Below are 5,292 nucleotides of genomic sequence, written 5' to 3' on the forward strand. Positions count from 1 at the left end.
GGCACTAGGCCGACCCGCACAAGTGAGGTACCAATTTTATTGGAAGACTTTGAGGAATGTGGGGTGGTTGGAAATTTGTGGATCCACGCAGATTCCAGAACTTTCCACCACAGAAATGTGTGGAAAATGTGTTTTTTTTGCCAATGTTTTAGGTTTGTAAGGAATTCTGGGTAACAGAACTTGGTGGTAGGCAGTCAAGTCACCCCTTCCTGGATTTCCCTGGGTGTCTAGTTTTCAAAAATGTATAGGTTTGCTAGATTTCCATAGGTGCCGGAAGAGCTATGGTTAAAAAACGACAGCTAGGCACTTTGCCAAAAAAGGGTCATTTTTTACTGCTAAATTGAGGTGTCCACGTTGCGTTTTGCGCCGTTTCCTGTCACGGGCACTAGGCCGGCCCACACAAGTGAGGTACCCTTTTTATCGGAAGGCTTTGGGAATGCGGGGTGGGTGGAAATTTGTGGATCCATGCAGATTCCAAAACTTTCCACCACAGAAATGTGGGGAAAATGTGTTTCTTTTACATTTTTTTAGGTTTGCAAGGGATTCTGGGTAACAGAACCTGGTGGGAGGCAGTCAAGTCACCCCATCCTATATTTCCCTGGGTGTCTAGTTTTCAAAATGTGTAGGTTTGCTAGGTTTCCCTAGGTGCCGGCAGAGCTATGGTTAAAAAACTACAACTAGGCGCTTTGCCAAAAAAGGGTCATTTTTCACTGCGGAATTGAGGTGTGTCCACATTGCTTTTTGCGCCGTTTCCTGTCACGGGCACTAGGCCGACCCACACAAGAGAGGTACCATTTTTCTTGGAAAACTTTGGGGAACGCGGGGTGGGTGGAAATGTATGGATCCACGCAGATTCCAGAACTTTACACCACAGAAATGTGGGGGAAATGTGTTTCTTTTACATTTATTAAGGTTTGCAAGGGATTCTGGGTAACAGAACCTGGTGGGAGGCATTCAAGTCACCCCATCCTATATTCCCCTGGGTGTCTAGTTTTCAGAAATGTATAGGCTTGCTAGGTTTCCCTAGGTGCCAGCAGAGCTATGGTTCAAAAACTACAGCTAGGCACTTTGCCAAAAAAAGGGTTGTTTTTCACTGTGAAATTGAGGTGTGTCCACGTTGCATTTTGTGCCGTTTCCTGTCGCGGGCACTAGGCCTACCCATGCAAGTGAGGTACCATTTTTCTCTGAAGACTTTGGGGTATGCGGGGTGGGTAGAAATTTGTGGATCCACGCAAATTCCAGAACTTAACACCACAGAAATGTGAGGAAAATGTGTTTTTTTGTAAAAAAGTTTAGGTTTGCAAGGGATTCTGGGTAACATAACCGGGCGAGAGGTAGTCAAGTCACCCCATTCTATATTCCCCTGGGTGTCTAGTTTTCAAAAATGTATAGGTTTGCTAAGTTTCCGTAGGTGCCGGTAGAGCTAGCGTCAAAAACTACAGCTAGGCACTTTGCAAAAAAAGGGTAATTTTTCACTGTGAAAATGTGGTGTGTTCACGTTGGGTGTTGAGCCATTTCCTGTCGTGGACACTTTGCCTACCACACAAGTGAGGTACCATTTTTATTGGGAGACTTACGGTAATTCAGATTTGTAAAGCAACTGTTATTACCTATTGGCTTTTGATGCATTTCTGCCTGCCAAATGAAAGACATTGTGTAAAAAAGAAGACATTTAAAAAAATTAACGATAATTCTCAAGATAGTAGGAGTATTCCCAATTTCGGAAATGTGCAAATATCTACTGTTTCTAAACTCTATATTTTGTTCCCATTTCAGAACTACATAGGTGTCTTTCATACCGATTTTTCCATGTATACATTTTCCCACAATAATTGCTATCTAGCCGGTACATAATAAAAAGCCATTGCAAATTGCAGCTCAGTTTTTGACTCTGGGTTTGTCGGGTTCTTGGTGAACCTACAAGTCCTATATATCCCCACAATCAGTAAGGTCCAGCGGATGTAACGATATATTGTTTTCAAAGAGCTGTCATAATTAGAAGTTACAGGTGAAAACGTTGTTCGGCAGGTGCACAAAGAGCTTATATATATATATATCGTCTCCTGCAAAGTGTAGTAGTAGTGATCTCTTGATGGCGTTGTCTGTCTTCATTGTCGCGATGAACTAATTGTCTAGGCGGCTGATCAATATTTCCTATCTAGTGGATGCAGTGGTATGGCCGACAAGCTCACTGAATGGTGGTAGCGCGCTGACCTGAGTCTGTTGTATGGCTATTGCAGTGGGGTTTTGTCCTGCCTGTTGTGCTCCTGCTTGTGAGACGTTGTCCATCATGTTTGCTGTTCTGTGTTGTGGTTGTGTGAGTCCTTTGGCCCTTAGTGGCACTGAGCCGTTGGTAGTCTTGTTGCGCCGAGCGGTACTGCACTGTGTCCCTTTGTGCCTCCTTTGCTGTCTGTCCTCTGTTGGTGTCCCCACTTTGTCTCTTTTCTTTTCCTCTTTTTTTCTTTTGTTTTCTGACACTTCCTCTTTGTGCCTTCTGCAATCAGCTTCCTGAAGCGTTTATTGTGGCACGAGTCGCTTCATGTGGGGTCTTGCTGCTGTCTTTGAATTTCTTGTCTACCACGTGGTATAGTGGGCCCTGGTATATGCGGTCGTGCTGGAGGCTGGGGTGTGCTCTTTTGGGGTTTCTGGGAAGAGCATGTGCACTCCGGCTTGGGTGCATGTATGCACGGGCGGGGCCTGCGTACTTACAGGTCTCCCAAGTGGTCGTGATCACAGAGTCAGCTTCAGGCACAAGCTACAGGAGCAGGAGCGGGGCACTGCTTCTATGGTGTGTTCAGACAGTTACACAGTGGAGGAAAGCGATTCTGCAGTGTTTTTCGGCTGGCGTACCGCGCATCGATCTCTGCGCTGAGAACAACTCTGCGCTTGCTGTCACGAGGAGGGAGTGTCGAGGGGGTGGTCCCCTCCCTCATCGCCAGTGTTTTGAGGGAAAATACCAGTGCTTTAAATTGGGAGGAACTCACCGGTACTGAGTACCGGCACTTCTTATTTTCACCAATCAGAGTACTGGCACTTCTCCACTGCCAAGGAGAGTACCGGTACTCAGTGAAGGTAGCTAATTGGTGCTAGTGCTGCAGAGCTTGAGGCAGTCAGAGTGGAGCAGATCTGTACCTCTGACACCCAAAGAACCTCTCTAGCTCGCAGGTGAGTATTTAATTTATTTATTTATTTACGAAGCTTTGTAAAGTGCTAGCCTGACCGAAGGGTATTGGAGCGCTTCACAACAATTGCATAGCAAAACACATGAGAGCAGAACATATTTCAATAAAGCGAGCAGAACAAATTACAATACAGTAAAACAATCTGGATGGGAGTTGTAGTTAAGAAGATGTTGAGTAGGTCCATTACAAGGACTTGTTATCCGTCAGCCGGGAGAGGTATAGTGTCATTTTCAGCACTCCGGCTGATCCTATCTAATTGCTAGAGATCGATAGAGGAAAAGGATTTTGAGCTGACTTTTGAATTTAGGAAAGGAGGGAATAGTTCTGATGTGGGGGGGGGATAGAGTTCCATATTTTGGGCGCATTGCCGGCGAAGGATCTTGCCACTGTTTTTTTTTTGTGGTTTTAGCGGGATAAAATTTAAGGTATTGGAGCTTCTGAGGTTCCTGTTCTGACCTGCTTTTTTGAGTTTTGACGGCAGATATTGGGGTTTGCCTGTGTGGAGGGCTTTGTGGGAGAGGCAGGTCGTTCTGAAGTTTGCCCGCATTTCTATTGGTAGCCACTTGAGTTATTTGAGTGCAGGAGAGATGCGGTCAAACTTCTTTATTCCAGTGACGATTCTGGCAGCCGTATTGAGGGTTGTTTTCAATGGAGCAAGGTGTGTTTTTGCTATTCCTGAGAGGACTGCGTTTCCGTAGTCCAGTCTTGACAGCACCAATGCTTGAGAGGCTTGTTTGAGATCTTTGGGTGGAATGAAAGATTTTATTTTGTTTAGTAGCTTCAGGTTAAGGAAGGCGCTCTTAGCCGAAATCTTAATGTGTTTGGTCATATTCAGTTTTGAGTCAAGCGTGATGCCTAATGATTTAACACAATCGGCCAGGGTGAGGTTCCCGTTGAGCGCATCGATATCTTTTAGCCATTTGACCACTTGTGGGTTCTCTTCTTTGTTCGAGATGAGGAGTAGTTTGTTTTGTCCGGGTTCAGTTTTAAGTGGTTGCTTGACAGCCAACGTTGCGCTTCTCTTAGTGTTTCATTGAGTCTTTGGATGTCTTTGGCAGAGGAGATTTCCAGGTAGATTTGGGTGTCGTCAGCATCTAGGTGAAAAGGGATGTTAGCTTTTCTGAGTAAGGTGGCGAGGGGTTCCTTGTAAATGTTAAAGAGTAGAGGGGAGAGCACTGATCCTTGGGGTACTCCCCTCAAGACTGGTTGAAGGTCGGATTCAAAGCATCTGATTTTGATTCTCTGGGAGCAGTTGAGTAGGAATGAGGAGATACCATTTGAGGACCACCTTGTTTAAACCAGCCCTTTCTTTGAGAGCTTTGAGGAGAAGTTTGTGGTCAACTGTGTTGAATGCTGCCGATAGGTCTAGGAGAATAAGGAGGCAGCATTGGTCTGAGTCCAGTGATTTGTGAATATCATCAATTATGTTGAGGATTGCGGTTTCAGTGCTGCATCCTTTCCTGAATCCCGACTGATGGGAGTCGAGGAGGTTGGTATTGTCCAGGTGTTGAATTAATTGTTGGAGTACACATTTCTCCGGGATTTTAGAAAGATGAGGAAGGTTGGAGACGGTTCTGAAGTTGTTTAGGTCATTTATGTCCAGGTCTGTTTTTTTTCAGCAGCGGGGTGACTTTACCCACTTTCAGACAATCAGGAATGATTCTGGTTTTTAGGGAGCTGTTTATAATCCTACATCAGAGTGGAGCAAGGGAGAGTTTCAATTTTTTGGTGAGTTGAGCCGGGAGAGGTTCTAGGGTGTGAGATGAGAGTTTAGAGGTGGAGATAAGTTTGACTATCTCTTCCTCTGGAATGGGCTGGAAGAGTGACCAGGATTTAGTGTTGGGATTGGGAACCCAACTAAGCACCCTAGCTGTCCTGCTAAGGTGAGGGGAGGAGCAATTGATGTCTAGCAAGCGCTCGATCTTGGAGATCTTGTCATTGAAGAAGGTCGCGAAGTTGTCACACCGTTCTTTGGAAGTCTGTCCCAAGAACGTATCAGGTTTGACAGTTTGTTGTCTAATGATCTTGAAGAGCTCCTTGGGTCTGTTTTTTGCGCAATCCAGTGCAGAAATTTACAGATGTTTTGTTCTTGATATGACTGTTATATTTC

The sequence above is a fragment of the Lissotriton vulgaris genome, chromosome 6 (assembly GCF_964263255.1).
Source record: "Lissotriton vulgaris chromosome 6, aLisVul1.2, whole genome shotgun sequence".
Lineage (NCBI taxonomy): Eukaryota > Metazoa > Chordata > Amphibia > Caudata > Salamandridae > Lissotriton > Lissotriton vulgaris.